The following is a 16290-nucleotide window of genomic DNA, read 5'->3' as shown; positions in this document are numbered from 1 at the left end:
CGCGGGGGCGGCTCACCTTGTCTGCAGGGTCAGAGGAGGCGGGGCGCTGGAGCCAGGAACCCAGATGACAGGGACCAGACTCCCTGCAGCGTGGGGGTGGGCGGTTTGTGAGTGTTTGTTTTGGATGAGGAGGCGGAGAGTCCAATTACCCAGTTTATCTACAGCGCACAGACCCAGTTCGTGACAGGCTGGCTCAATAGCTTTGCTTTGGGGGAGGTATGATCAAATGGCTTAACCTAATAGAAACAAGTTCCGTGGGTGTGACACGCGCAGAGCTGACGCAGGTGCACCCAAACATAGCGTGTGTGCTGAGCCGCACACCTCTGCATGGCTTACACATCGCCCTACCCTCTGCCACCCGGAAGCAGACGGAGTAACTGACAGACGCACAGACATGTGGACACGTAACCAGAGACACCAATGTAGATAGACGAACACATGGGGGCACCCCCCCCCTTCCGTCCCTTCTTCACACACCTTGAGATGCGGAAACCTGGTTATTCAATGTTGGCCCTCAGCACCAACCCACGGGGCTTGCCAGATAGTTTTCTCAAGCCACATTCTCATAGCCTTTTCAGGACAGCAGTCCCCTTTTAACAAAGGTGCCCATGACACCAGTGGGCCACCTGGCCTGAAGGACTGCAAGGCCTGTGGAGTCCCCCTTCTTCTTGGTTCCCTTGAAAACAGTCAAGTCTTGAAACACTCAGGCTTGGGAGTCTGATAGACCTGGGTTTGAATTCTGGCTCTGAAATTATTTAACTACTCTGAGACCCAATTTCCTTATATTATTTTATCTTTTTATTTGGAGATAAGTTGGAGATTGACATGCAATAGTAGGAAATAACACCCTTTACCCAGTTTCCCTCGATGGTAACATCTTGCAAAACTTGGAGTACAATAATATCACAACCAGGCTATGGAAAGTGATCAGTAAAGGTATAGAACATTTCCAGCACTAGGATTCTTCCTGTTGCCTTTTATACCCACACCTACTGCCCTCCCACCCCTTTCTCTCCAGCCCCCGGCGACTATTAATCTGTTCTTCATTTCTATAATTTTGTCATTTCAAGAATGTTATATAAATAGAATGGTATAGTGTGTAACCTTTTGGGACTGACTACCCACACCCCTCCTGGCATAATTCCGTGGAGATTCAGCCAGGTTGTCGTATGTGTGTCAATAGTTCATTCCTTTTTATTTCTGATAGAAGTATCCATAGTATTCCATGGTATGGATGGATCCTTGTAGATTTTTGTGAAGATTAAATGAGACACTGTTTGTAAAAGGCTCAGTTCCGTTTCCGACACAGAGCAAGGGCCTGGTAAATCGCTATTAAGACCATTACTACCAACTATTGTCACCAACATGCGGAAAAAGGGAGACTGAGAACAAACACAGACATTTTGCCCCTTGCTCAGAAATGACTTCCTGTGAGAAACAGAAGTCACGACTCACAATAGGCCCATCTTAATATCTTGAGTTCTTGGCTTAGAAATTCCACTGTTTCTTTCAGTTTGAATTCTCTGTACTTACAAAGTAAGCACCTCTAGAACCTTCAGAGGAAGGTTGTGTTCTGTTTTCTCTCTTCAGTAAGAACTCATAAATTCCAAGAGAGTGTGGTCTGAATTAAGGACGTTTTACAGGAAACACCAAACATTTCTCTTCTGTCCTAGGGATCACAATCTCCCCGGGGGACTAGGGAATAGACTCAACCCTCAACTTGAGCTGTCTTCACAAAACCAGCACAGGGTGACCAGGAAGACTAAAAGCCATAGGCCTTCCTCAAAGGGGCTTGTTGGGGTGGGTCTTCAGTCTCTTTTGCCCACTGAGCCTTTAAAAAACAAAACAAAACGAAATTTATTTATTTATTTTAGAGAGGGGTGGGGAGAGAGTGGGAGCAGGGGGAAGGAAAGAGAAACTCCAGCTGACACCCCACTGCGCATGGAGCCTGAGTTGGGGCTCCATCTCACAACTCTGAGATCATGACCTAAGCTGAGACCATGATCTGAGCCAAGATCATGACCTGAGCCGAAATCAAGAGTCAGATGCTTAACCCACTGTGCCCCCCAGGCACCCCTTGCCTACTGAGCCTTTTCCCAGAGCAGTGAGGCGAGGCTCCTTGTGCCCCCACCCACCCCAGCCAGGGCAGCAGAGTTCCATTCTACTTTGTGTTTGCAAAACTCATCCACTAACCTAAACCCTCACGCATCCATTTTCTCACAATCTTTGAAACAACCCTGGGAAAGGTGGCCCGGGCAGGTATCAGTCCGTACTTTCGCAGATGGGGAATCTGAGACTTCCTGAGATAAAGTAATGGACTTATGGCCACTCGAGGGCCAGGACCAGGGTGGGTCTGGTTTGTGAATTCCAAATCCAACACTCTCCCACTTTAACAGTTAAATCACAAACGAAAGATTGTGTTATTATTAAGGACACCAAGCTTTTCCACTCACACCTGGCTTCCGGCTTTTTGTCCAGTTGCAATGAAGGAAGGAGCCCAGGCCCCCAAGAGGGTTCCAGCGACTGCTCTCTCCCCATTGCCAGACTGTGTGCTGGGCAGCATCGCTGGGAAAGGACTGGAATCCAGCTCCAGAAGAGGCCCCATTCTAGTCTAACGCTTCTCTTTTGCAAGCACTACCCTCTGTGAGGACCATGAGATCTAGGGACTCAGACCCTTGGAAAAGTACTAAGAACTGGATGCCTTTCAGGCCATGGTCTAATTGCTTGTTCTGAAGTACTCGCTTCTCTCCTTCCCCCACGGCTCTTCCTCTCAGCCAGGTGACATCCTTTAATCCTTACACTGAAGTGCACATTGAGGAAACTTGTAACCTAGCAACCGCCACTTAAGATTCCCTGAGTCACAGGCGGTTTCCATGCCTGGGCAGAGTGCACCAAGCTGGGACCTGAAGGCGTGCCCAGCAGAGGCAGGGAGTCTGGGGACCCCTTTGATGCCTCACTACCCTGCTCTAGAGTGAGGCCACTTTCCCTGTCAGGACCTTCTTCCTCCTGTCAAACCTAAACCCTTCTCGCTCTGAGACCTTGCATTGCATGGGGCCTGGGTTTCTCTTCTCTCTCTCTCTTTTTTTTTTAAAGATTTTATTTATTTATTTGAGAGAGAGAGAGAATGAGAGAGAGCAAGCACATGAGAGGGGAGAGGGTCAGAGGGAGAAGCAGACTCCCTGCCGAGCAGGGAGCCCGATGCGGGACTGGATCCCGGGCCTCCAGGATCATGACCTGAGCCGAAGGCAGTCGCTTAACCAACTGAGCCACCCAGGTGCCCCGGGAGGACAGTTTCTTCCCTGTTCACTTGCAGAGTCCCAGCATGGCAGCCCATGGATGGAGGAACCATGAAGGGCCTCAAGGGGCTGGTGCAATTTGGAGTGTAGGGCATGTTTTGGGGGGATGGGGAAGGAGGAATTGTTTGGTTATTAGAAGCTGGAGCAGCTCCTTCTCCTTCCTTGGAAATACAGTTGACCTCCCTTCAGTGGGCACCACTTGGACACCTTCTGTGGGATTCCATGTGGGCTGGAGGGACGCACTAGGAGCTCTCCGAGGCCGGGATCACCTTTCTGTGGTTCATTTTTTTGCGGTGCCTCACAGAGCAGGGGGTAGGGGGAAAGTGGATGGACTCTGGAATCAGACAGCCTGGGCCTGAATCCTGGCTCTGCCACCCCCAGCAGTATGACCATGAATAAGTCACTTATATCCCTGAATCTCAGTTCCTCATCTGGGAAATGGGGAATAAGAAAATCTACTTTCGGGCGCCTGGGTGGCTCAGTCGTTAAGCGTCTGCCTTCGGCTGAGGTCATGATCCCAGGGTCCTGGGATCGAGCCCCGCATCGGGCTCCCTGCTCCGCGGGAAGCCTGCTTCTCCCTCTCCCACTCCCCCTGCTTGTGTTCCTACTCTCGCTATGTCTCTCTCTGTCAAATAAATAAAAAATCTTAAAAAAAAAAAAAAGAAAATCTACTTTCTAGGGGTGCCTGGGTGGCTCAGTCATTAAGCATCTGCCTTCAGCTCAGGTCATGATCTCAGGGTCCTGGGATCGAGCCCTGCATCGGGCTCCCTGCTCGGCAGGAAGCCTGCTTCTCCCTCTCCCACTCCCCCCGCTTGTGTTCCCTCTCTCGCTGTGTCTCTCTCTGTCAAATAAATAAAATCTTTAAAAGAAAAAAAGAAAATCTACTTTCTAGGGGTGGCTGGGTGGCTCAGTCATTAAGCATCTGCCTTCGGCTCAGGTCATGATCTCAGGGTCCTGGGATCGAGCCCTGCGTCGGGCTCCCTGCTCGGCAGGAAGCCTGCTTCTCCCTCTCCCACTCCCCCTGCTTGTGTTCCCTCTCTCGCTGTGTCTCTCTCTGTCAAATAAATAAAATCTTTAAAAGAAAAAAAGAAAATCTACTTTCTAGAGGTATGGGAGGAACGAGATGCCAGGCATAGATCCTGGGCCTGTAGGAGGTAGTCCGTTCCTCCCTGTGTGACGACAAGCTCCTGCACCCTGACTTTCTGTGCATACAGGCCAGTGAACCCAAACAGCAGGTGCCCGTTTCACAAAGTAGACCCCTTACCAGGGTTCACGCTCTCCTATGCCCAACCATGTCTGGGCCTGTGTCTTGGGCAGGGTTTCTTCCCTCTTAGCACACTGAAATCTCCTCCACTGCCTAAATGGCATCCCGATCTGGAGAACAGCTGGTGCCCTTCCTGTAGAGAATCACCTCTCCTTCCTCAGCAGACGCGTGGCGATATGCAGGGGGTAGAAGTGAGGATGGCTCATCCAGTCAGGACTGAGGCTACGAGCAGATCCAGGGAGGGGTAATTTCCTCCCCCGCATGGAAAAGCCTCATCGGGGCCTCCTCCCACCCCGTCCCGACAGAGCCCAGAAGGATTTAGGGATCCAGAGGGCTCGAAGGGAGATGGTGTGATGCAGGTGTCAGCAGTCAGAAGCATAACCCTTGGGGTTGGCAGTCTGGGGTCCTGCAGAACGACCCCCTCCTGACCCCACAGTCGTGACTAGACAGTTGAATTAGCCACATGCCTTCATCTACCTGCCCTGCCCCCTCCTCCTCCAGGGCAGAGCACCAGCCTAGGACCTAGAGGGACTTCGTGGCTATCAGTTAAGGGGTACCTCTGCTGGGAAGTGAGTCTCAGGTATGGGATGGTGGGGTGCAGGGAAGAGGTCATTTTGGTTTTCAGATTCAGGAGCTGCACGATTTGGAAGGAAGAGTCGGGAAGCTGGCCCCTGGTGTGCTCTTTAGTGCATAGAGATGAGAGGGACTGCAGCGAGCCAGACCTTCTCAGAGAGACCGTGGCCCCTTCCCTGTGCTTACTGAGGAGACTGTATGAGGAAACGGGGCTTAGAATAAAGCCTGAGGATCTGGGTTATAAACAAGGAAGAACTTCCTGCCCAAGAGCATCAGAAAATGAAAACACCAGCATGAGGTGAGCTGAGAGGCCGTGGCGTCACCTCCCCCGGGAGATACTGGAAATAGGCAAGGCACGGGGCCGAGAGTCAGAAGACCTCTGTTCCAGCCACATGTTGTCATAACTGGGCTGGGCGCCCCTGGACCAGTTGTGTCCATTCTGGTGTCTGTAAAACGGGAAGGGAAAAAGAGGAAGAACCCACGAGCTGGAGGTCTCTCCCAGCTGGAATGTTCTTTACTCCTAGGGGTATACAGGGTGGGAAGCCCGAGAGAAAGAGTCATTTAACCAAGGTGACCAAGCAGTGGGTTCCAGAATGGACATCCTCACATTCTCCCCGGTGGCGCAAACACAGGGGTCTGGCTCCATCGGCTCTCATAGGCACTGCCAGCTACCCAAGGTCCAGTCACCAGAAGGGATGCATTGAGGGCCTTTGCCTGGCCCTGTTGCTGCCACCACCCTCATTTCCAACAGCTGCAGTGAGTGCAGACGGGCTGGCTCCTTGTGGGCCTTGGGCACCCACCTGGTAGCCTAACTGCGCTTCCTATTGGGTCCTGACATTGCTGGGGAGCCAGGCTGCCAGGATAGGAGGCGGAGGACTGAAGGGCTCAAGTCATCGGATTCTGCCCCTTCCCCTAAATGCAAAATTGAGCCTGTTTGTCCCAGATCAGCAGGCGGGACCGGCTGCGTGCTGGGGCCCTGGAGGGGGAGGGGAGTGGGAGTGTGTGGGGTGGCAGGGGCTTATACATTAACCCTTCTCCTGGAGAGGATAGCAGAGCCTTCTTCGTGGGGGCCTGGGTGGAGGAGCAGAGGCTGCGGGCTGGGGAAGGCAGCAGCAGACCACCACTCCAGCACGGCTCTTTAAATGCCCATTAGTAAGCTACTATCGCCATTTCCAGAGCCAGCAGTGTCCTCCATTCTTCTTAATTAAAAAGAGCTCCACGTCCTGGAAGAGCTGGGAGAGGGCTCTGAATGATTTACACACCAGCCCCACTGCTCCAGCTAGGAAATCAGCAAGGAAAATTGATTGGCAGATGGGCCAGCCTGCCTGTCTTGGATGGCGCATGTGTGTGTGCTGGGGGAGGGGGGAGGTGAGGGGGGCTGGCTCTCCTTCTGACAGGCTCTGAGTGAGCGGGGCGGGGACTCACCCCCAGTCTCGTAGATCTCTGCAGGCCCGGAGGTAAAGCCTTCTGCTAACAGAAGGCCAAACAAAAGGCTCTCCTGCTTACCTCCTGCTGGGGTCCCTCATCCTGGCAAGACTGTCTCATCTGGAGGACAGGAGCTCACGCTGTGAGGCTGTTGTCTCATCTCCCAGGAGAGAAAGGGGCCACTCCCTAGAGGTTCCCCCCATTTCCAGATGGGTACTGCTCACCTGATAAGCAACATTCCTGGGCTTCTATTTGGCCATTGCCCCCCTGCTCGCACCACATTTTGTCTGAGCCGGATGTCCCCCTTCACGGGGAAGGGAAGGGGCTGCTGGGGGTCCAGGGGGTGGACCGTTGTGAGATGACACTAGAGAGCCAGGATGGGAGCACAGTCCCCTCAGAGGTCTCCACCCCTCCCCGGCCTCTCCCTTCTAGCCAGGCCCTGGGGCAGCCTCTAAAGCAGAGCAGCCTCCTTCTGGGCGCCGCCATGCCTCAAGCACCCCCACCTCAAGAGCCCACCCCCCTCTGTTACCCAGAGAGGCAGGTCCTGCTCACCCTGCAGCTGGGAAGAGGGGCTGGTCCACCGTGGTCAGGGCTTTCACTCTGGCACCGTCTCTCCTCACCCCTTCCCCTTCTTCTCTGGCACTTCACCACACACACACGCACACACGCGTACTACACACGTATGCATGTGCACGCACACATGCCCTCCTCCCCAGACGTTCTGGGGAAGGGACCTGGCAGAGGCACAGTACAGAGGAGGGGTGGGGCCCGGAGAACAGGCATCATCCAGTGCCCCGCGTTAACCCCCTCCCCCGGGGGGCCGTCAATCTGCCGCAGCAGTTGAGGTTGCCATCTGGTGTGGTGACCTGTGTTCCCTCTGTGCTTGAGATGGAGACGAGGCGGGGAGGCATGACAGGCTAGCTGCATGTGCGCTCTGGGTGTGTGTTTAAGAACAGATGTCAGAGCGCCCAGAAAAGGGGAGAAACAGGCCAAGCCTGGGGTGAATCGGAAGGCCTGCCCGTCCTCATCAGCAGGCACTCCCAGGGCGGGCTGAGGAGCCCAGGGAACCTGCACTGAGCTCCCGGTTGAGGAGAGAGCAGCAGGGTCTGAGCCCTTGAGCATCCTTCTGGAACCCTGGCCTCAGGCTCCTAGCCTCGATCTCTTTCAGGCTCACACTCCCCCTCCTCCCGGGTGCTGGACGAGGGCTTGTCACCAGGAGAATGTGTCTGCCTGCTCAGCACCCAGGGGCCATTAGTTCTTCCCTGGACATCACTAGGAAGAAGTGGAAGGACAGCTGTACTCATGCCCTGACCTAATGGCCGGCACCCCAGCAGAGGCCACCATCAGGAATCCTGTGTGTCCTTTTGTCCTTGGTGGTCCCTGCCCAGAAAGAGCTATTTGCTTCCTTGGATGACATCGCTCCCCTGTGGTCCTAGCCTCAGGAGTTACGCTCCGAGGGGTTCCTTGGTACAGACTCCACCCAAATCCCAGGTGAAGCTCTCTTGTCATATCTTAGGGGAGGGGTGAGCAAGCGATTACTTGCCGGCCAAACCCAGCCTGCTGCCTATGGCTCGTGATCTCAGAACGGTTTTTACATTTTTAAATGTTTGGGGGAAGAAAAATCTAAAGAAAAATATTTTGTGATGGGTGAAAATTGTATGAAATTCACATTTCAGTGTCTTTAAATAAAGTTATATTGGGAACACAGCCACGCTCATTCACTTACGTGTTGCCTGTGGGCTGCTTTCCCGCTACGACAACGGAGTGGAGTCACTGCAACAGAGAGAGCATATGGCCCGCAAAGTGCAAAATATTTACTATCCGGCCCTTTACAGAAAACGTTTCTGTTTCCCAACCCCTCATCTGGGTTATTTTAAGGGAAAGAGGGACACCACCTTTTTTTTTTTTCTTCTTACTTACCTTGACAGGTTAAATTGGTACAGCAATATCTTGAGACAATGGAAGGAACTTAACATTTGTTAGGCACCTACTGTATACGAGGCACGTTTTTTTCTGCTTGTCCCATAATCTTTACAGCAATCTTGAGAGGCACAAGCACTAATAGTTGCTACATTATGGAAGCACGGAGGCACCAAGAGATTAGGAAATTGCCCGAGCTCTCATAGCTGCTCAGAAGAGGATCCTGGATTCAAACTCCGGTCTGGCTGACGCCAAAGCCCATAGCCTCTCTAGGCCACCGTGATGCTGAGATGACGTCCAGCAGCCCAGTAAGGGCCCACCCAAATGGCTGCTGGTTTGGAGATTCCACACCCCCACCCCCCCGCCCCCTGCCCTTCCCCTGAACAGATAGGGGAAATTGAGACTCAGGTTAGGTACCCACGCCCCTCCTCTGGCTCCCTGAGCCTGGTCTTTGGGTGAGGGGAGTGTAGACCACCGGCAGCAACAACATGGCAACAGTAACAACTCCACATCTGCTCCCCCTCCCTCCTCCTGCCTGCTTCTTCCTCTCCTACTATCTATTTTCATCACTTATTAGCTTTCCTTCGGGGAAAGTTCAATTTGCATTTAAATAGAAAACCTCTGGAATGGCTCAGATATAACGTTAAGGTGCTAATTACAAATTCATTCCTTCTTAAATATTAAGGCACTTCAGTTCATCTCAGGGGTGATGGAAGGCAGAGGGAATGCTTGGTATTTATGAGTAATGCATATTGAACTGTTTACTGCAAAGCCCTTACAACTCCCCGCCAGTAGAGGGCAGAGAGGAGGTGTTCCGAAGAACCACGGGGTGGTGTGTCTTGGGAGCCTAAAATCAACTAAGAATAAATGTCTAACAGCAGTCAGAAGCCGGAAGGCGGCCACGGGAATGGAAGCTGCTCCTGGGGCACAGGGGCATCCTCAGGTTGCCAGTTCTGTGAGCTGTTTGTAAGCATTTCAGAGCAGGACCCACGCGTGTCTCATTCATCCCTCTTTCCCATCACCAAGCCTGCAGTAGGTACTCAAGGAACATGGAATGAATGAATGAATGAGTCAACCAATCAATCAATTATGAGAGAGATCATTCAACTACTATTATGAGTCAGGCATTGTACTAGATGATTTTCATAAGCCTCCTTGTTAAATGATTTAGTCCTTTGCATTTCCCCCGGAGCTGAGCTGATGATACACTTAATTCTCCTTTATCTTGAAGAGTAGTATTTTGCATTTTACATACTGATTTACAATGGCATACTCCTATGCCATGGTTAATAATGATAGTAAAATTGTCAGGTATATCAAGTTTCAATATTCCCATTTCATAGGTGAGTAACAAACCCAGAGCAGGTGAAGAGGTTAGCCTCAGAGCACCCGGTTCAACTGGGAGCTCAGCCAGGACCCGCCCCCTGGTCTCAGGCTCCCAGCTTGGGTCTTTTTTAGGTGTCACGCTCCCCTTCCTCCCAATGCTAGCTAGGTTACTCCAGTATTCACAGTGTCACACCCCAAACTTGGCCCTGGTCCTCAAGTTGCTGGGGAGCCCAAAGTGCAGCCCAGCCTCTGGCCAGGCTCAGTGCCTGGGTCCCAGCCAAACTGCTCTCTGAGCTGGCGGCCAAGAGGCCTCTCTTTTCCTTTCTCCACACCTCAGCTTAATGCTCTCTGCTGGCTATACTCCTCGCTGCATGCCGAAATCCTATTCATTCTTCAGTGCTCAGTCTCAATGCCACCTTCTCCGGGAGCTTCACGCTATCCCTGCAGGTGAGAGTAAGCTCTCCCGTGTTTCCATAGAACTTTCTATAAGTGCCACCGCGTTAGCACTTAATGACTGCCTTGCATGATAATAACCATCCCCACCGGTATTCAGAGGGCTATGCCGAATTCTTTACACATTTTCTATGATTTAAAAAATAGTAATAATAGTTAGCAAGCATATGGTGACCATTACACATCATGAACTGACCTAAATTTTATGATTGTGTGCGTGTGTAATTTAGCCTATAAGGTAGGCACTATTATTATCCACATTTTACAGATGAGGATACTGAGACTTGAAGGTCTACGTGACTTGGCCAAGGTCACATAGCCAGACTAGGGTATGGAGTCCCCCTTACCTGAGCCCGGGAGTCCACATACCCATCTGTGCAGGTGTTCTATCTTTTTCACCAGATGGTAAGCATTTAAAAGCAGGAACCCCGTTGCGGGTCATTCATGCAGCTCCTTTGGAGCCAGGCACAACAATTTGTAGTGCTTGATACCGAATACGTTGAACTGAAGTCAGACCAGAAGCCAGAAGCCCTGGATGTTGGGTGTACGTCAGTCAGCCTGTGCCCTAAACGCTGATCTCTGAATGTAATTATCTGGGTTAAAACCAGCTGGGAAGGAACCCTTAACTTCAAAGCCAGAGAGGCCCAGCTGAGCAGGAAAGGCACTTTGAGACCCTCACCTCTCCGCATCTCCGGCTGGCCTGTCTGGGCGGAGCAGTCCTCCGCCCGTTTCCGCCACTGCCTGGCTCCCCGGCAGCAGCCGCTGGGAATGCCACCACCACACTCTGCATAGACAGATTGAAATAGAACTTACCTGACCTGGGAATAAAGGGTATCAGGTGATCATCTGCCAAAGACAAAGCAGGGGTGGGGGCTGCAGAGGGTCGGGCAGGGGTTGGCTTGGAGGCTCCTCCCAGGAGCCGGCTGGAGCCCCAGGGTCCTGAGGGGCTTCCTCCACAACCGACAAGTGCAGGGCTGCTGCCTCCGGCCGCTGAACCAGGATAAAGCCAGGCCGGGCTGCAGAGGGCCCCACCCTGAATGCACGGAAGCTCGGGGGTCCCTGAGCTCCAGGAGGCCTGAGCCCACCGGCCAGAGCCCTGGCGTCTTTGCCCGCCTCCCCCGCTGCGAGGGCCCGCTCTGGAAGGGGAGAGGGTGAGGGGCGGACTCGCTCGCGCACACACAGACAATGACTGCCATGGAAACTAACCAACAAAAAGATTTAGGAAGCCGGACTCCTCTGCCAGATGGAAGAGAATGGAAGGAAGAGGGAAAGGGAAGGGTGTTTATGCAAGGGGCAAAAGCCCACCCCCAGCCCTTAATCCGCTGATTGCAGGTTTCCTCCCTCGGGGGTGGGGGGGTGCTGTGGGCAAAAGGGGGAGGGGTGGGGTGAACTTTTTGTGCTAGAGTCCCGAAGAGCCACCCCATACCTTTGCCTTTCCATTCTCAGATGGGGCAGCAGCGTTCAGAGAGGGTGAGCACCTGCCTCAAACGCTCAGTGCTGCTGGTCAAGCTAGACGGGCTCTACCACGTAGAGCTGAACCTTTCAGGACAGTTTGGATCACTTTGCTTGGAGAGGTGGCTCACAGAAGTTTCTTAGATGAAAAGCCCAGTTTTTCAAGGGATAACAAAACACGGCTGCCTTTTAAGCCCGGCTGCCTCTGTCCATGAAGTTAGAGCGGTGTCTGGTGTGGAAAGAGAGCAGGTGCGGGCTCACAGAGATGCGGTCCGGGTGCTTCTCCTTTCTAGGACTTTCTAGTTCTGTTTGGGGGCATTATCTCTCTGGAGTAAAAGAAAATCTTAACGAGGGGAACGTTTTTGTGTTCTCCGAGGAGGTCCTGTTGGCGTCAGAATGTAAACTGAAGGGGCACCTGGGTGGGTCAGTTGGTTAAGCATCTGCCTTCGGCTTAGGTGATGATCTCAGGGTCCTGGGATCGAGTCCTGCGGGGAGCCCCATGTCAGGCTCCACACTCAGCGGGGAGTCTGCCTCTCCCTCTGCCCCTCCCCCTGCTTGTGCTCTCTCTTAAATAAAGAAAGAAAGAAAATCTTTAAAGAAATACAAACTGAACACGAGACATCCACTCCAGCTATTTAGCTGTGAGACCTTGGGCAAGTTCTTCACCTGTAAAATGAGAGAGGTGGGGTTGTGGAGAAGATTCAAGGTGGGGATGCGTGTAATGGCCTTGGAACAGCGCCTGGCCCGGCGTGTTTGCCATTATCATTGCTATTGTCATCAGGCTTTGGGTCCTGTTTCCTCAGCTCTAAGACTGAGCCGGTAACACCGATCTGTCTCATGGGCGTTCAGTGTGAGGATTCATTATGAGCTCAGACTTGATGGGATGGCTACAAGGGTCTGTACATTTGTCAAAAAACCATCCAATGATGGATTTTATTGTATGTAAATGACACCCCGATGTTCATGTGAGTTTATGTGACCAGATACATCAGCATGAGCATTTCAACGTAGGGAAGAGTCACTCCCTCCTTATGCCCTGGCCTTCTCCCCATAAACAGAGGACAGAAAGGGAGCGTGAGAAGTTCAAGGGGGGGTTGCAGAGGGAGGAGGTGCTCGTACATCAGCCCTATTGATGTTGTCGGTAATGGGCCACCTATGGAGACTTGAGATATTCTGGAGGTTTCCTGGGGCTGGAACATCAATCTCTCAGCTGCAGAGGCAATACCTGGGTGACTGAGTTGCCTTTAGTAACGCGGCTCCTCATTTCATGACCTGGTCTAAGGGAGCGAACGGCACTCCACTTTGCTTTCAACATCTGTTCCGGGAGCCATTTCTTCACCATGGCCTCGCTGCCAGAACTATCCCTTTGTCTCCCAGACTCCCCTCGGAGCTGCACTTTGGCCCCTGAACAGGGTGACATGGTGACCATTGGCTGCAGGCTGTCACATCTAATGAAGTGTTGCCCTGGGGAAACAGCTGTCCATCAGAACAGCCGAAGAACGAACTATGTGCCACATTAGAAATGCCTGAGAGATTGCTACAACCCAATTAAAGAGAAGGGGTGTGTGTGTGTGTGTGTGTGTGTGTGTGTGTGTGTGTGTGTAAAGCGACTAGAGGGGGTGGAAAGTAGAATATAATTAAGAATCAAGTGAAACTGATCCCTGGAGACAGATTATAGACCACAAGCAAACAGCTTGCCTAAATGAGATCTGCCTGGTGATGCTGGAGATTGGACACAAGTTGCCCAACGGCCCCAAACCAAAGGGAAGCTTGCTGATCCCTATTTGTCCTGTGGGGCGATGCCTATAAATAAATAAATTACATAATCCATAATCTGAGAATAATTTGAACCTCAATTGGTGATGGTCCATTCTAAGCAAATATTTGGTGGCGTTGGCTCTTCTTTCTTCTCTGTTTTGTTCGGGGTTACAAGACTGAGTGCGAGACAGGTGTGAAGATGGTGATGGATGAAGATGTTTCAAACGTGAAATCCGTTGGGGAAAATTCTCATCTCTCCAGTGATGCTCACACCCAGGGGCAGGGAAGAGAAGGGGAGGAGGCGAGACCATGACAGCAAAGGTAGCCATTAAGATGATGGCTGCCCTAAATGACAGTTCTGAACGTGAAATCCTGGGGAGGATGAGGTCTGATGTGCAGCGCAGAACCTTTCCAATGATGAAAACGACTCTTTTGGCAGTGATCTGATATTAGGTGATGAAATAAAGAAAGCGTGTTCCAGGGGCGCCTGGGTGGCTCAGTCGTTGGGCGTCTGCCTTCAGCTCAGGTCATGGTCCCAGGGTCCTGGGATCGAGCCCCGCATCGGGCTCCCTGCTCGGCGGGAAGCCTGCTTCTCCCTCTCCCATTCCCTCTGCTTGTGTTCCCTCTCTGTGTCTCTCTGTCAAATAAATAAATAAAAATCTTAAAAAAAAAAAAAAAAGCGTGTTCCAGCTGAAATTAGCAGGCTGGGGTCCAGGTTAAAAAGCAAACAAAGGAAAGCAGCCCAGAGTCAGCTGGGGTTCTGGGATACAGATAAGTCACAAAGCTGGCTTTATCTGCAGGTGTCAGAATTGATCAGCCCAGGGTCTATTTCCAAGGCTCTTCTCTACTCAGCCACCACCCCCGGCCGCATCCCGCCCCCCCGCCAAAAAAAAAAAAAAAGAGGCCCAAGCTGAAATATAAAAAGGTGCTGGATCTGAAATCCTGCCTAATTTAAGCTCTGCTCACAAAGAAGGCCAGAGAGCACAGGGAGGGGTGGAAATCAAGTAAGTAAATGTCAGCCCTGCAGTTGGGTAGAAGCCATTAGCCAGGCAGAGCATCCAATTAGAAGGCATTGAATTAGCGCAGTAAGAGAGGAGGCCTGACATCAGAGGGCACCGCGGGGAGGGCCAGTCGAAGTGGGCGGGGTGGAGGGGAGCGAGGCAAGGCAGGCAGTCAGGAGGGGATTACTGTAAGATGTACAAATGGCAGGAACAGATGCCTTCCAAATGACAGAGCCCCAATCAGGCACCCTTCATAAAATGCCCACATGATGCCTTTGTCCTCCCCCAAATCCTGCCTCAGGGAGCCCAGCCATCCTATGGGCTATTTTGGAAAAGATTCCTCCCTTCTGCCCGAACCCAGAGACAAAATGTGTAGCTTTCAGCCACTCTGGGGTTTACACGCCAGACAAAGGAGGGGAGCAAATCCCTTGGCAAATAGTGCCCGGGAGATTTCCTTTTTCCCTCTTCAGTCCAAACCTCCTCAAACGGATGCAGACATACACCTGTCTGCTTGCACACACAAGAGAACTTCGTTCACAGGGAGATGTTTTCATTTAATGTTATAATAATTATCTTATTTTGTAACGTGTTGTCAATGCTGAGTCTTTTTTTTTTTTTTTCCTTTTTATAAACTCGTGTTCCTTTGTCCAGAGAAGGAAAAGATGAACATTTCTCCCCTTTCTCCTACAATGGAAGATTTCAGATTAAGTCTCTTAAAAGCCACATATGTCAGGGACGCCCATGTGCCACTGACTGCAGGATTTAACAGGGGGAGATCCACTCTGAAAATGAAAATAAAAAGTAGCTTTGATTTAGGACAATCAAATCTCTTTTTTTTTTTCACTTAACACATATCTACTGGGCACCTCCTGAGCACAAAGCATGAGGTGGCATAGCGGGGATGGTCTGTGTGCTTGGGAAGCTTTCAGACTCTAGAGGGGATAAAACACAGGACATACATCTCCTGAGTGGAAGGGGGCGTGTGTTGAGTGACATATAATCAGCCTGCTTTGGGGAGGTAGAGAGGAAGAAGAAATCATAATTATTTGAGAGTAGCAGAGAACACCTTGTTTGTTTGTTTGTTTTTAAGATTTTATTTATTTCAGAGAGAGAGTATGAGTGGGGAGAGGGGCAAAGGGAGAGGGAGAAGCAGACTCCCCGCTAAGCAGGGAGCCCAATGTGGGGCTTGATCCCAGGACCCCGGGATCATTACCCGAGCCAAAGGCAGACGCTTAAGCGACTGAGCCACCTCAGGTACCACCAGAGAACACCTTTTAAGAGAGGTAGTCTCTGAACCAGGTCTTCAAAGGCATGTCAGAGCCGAGGGCATTCAAGCAGAGACAAAGTAGATCCATGTTTGCAGACTGACTATAGGTTGTCAGATAAAATACAGGACACCTGGTTAAATTTGACTATTTAGGATATACTTATACTAAAAAATTATTTGTCATTAACCAGAAATTCTGATTTAACTAAGGGCATCCTGTATTTTTATTTACTGAATCTGGTAATCGTATGACAGGAGCAAATGACCGCTCTCACGTCAAGTCCCTGCAATATTCCAGGTGCCTAAATGTGTTATTTATAACCCACTGCAATGACCTCTACAAAGGCAGCACCCATTTTACAGGTGAGGAAACTGAGGCTTATAGGATTTAAGCAGCGTGTGACTCTGGTCAAGCATTAACGAATGCAGAGACAGGGCTTCGCCCTCAGCCTGACGGACTCCTAAGATGCCTTGGGAGTGCTGAAATGCCAGGTGAGGGGAGGCTGGGAGCCAGAGCCAGCTCGTGCTTGAGTGCCAGGCTACGGCGCTGGGCTG

This window comes from Neomonachus schauinslandi, chromosome 6 (genome assembly GCF_002201575.2).
Source record: "Neomonachus schauinslandi chromosome 6, ASM220157v2, whole genome shotgun sequence".
Taxonomy (NCBI): Eukaryota; Metazoa; Chordata; class Mammalia; order Carnivora; family Phocidae; genus Neomonachus; species Neomonachus schauinslandi.
Note: the sequence above shows the minus strand (reverse complement) of the source record.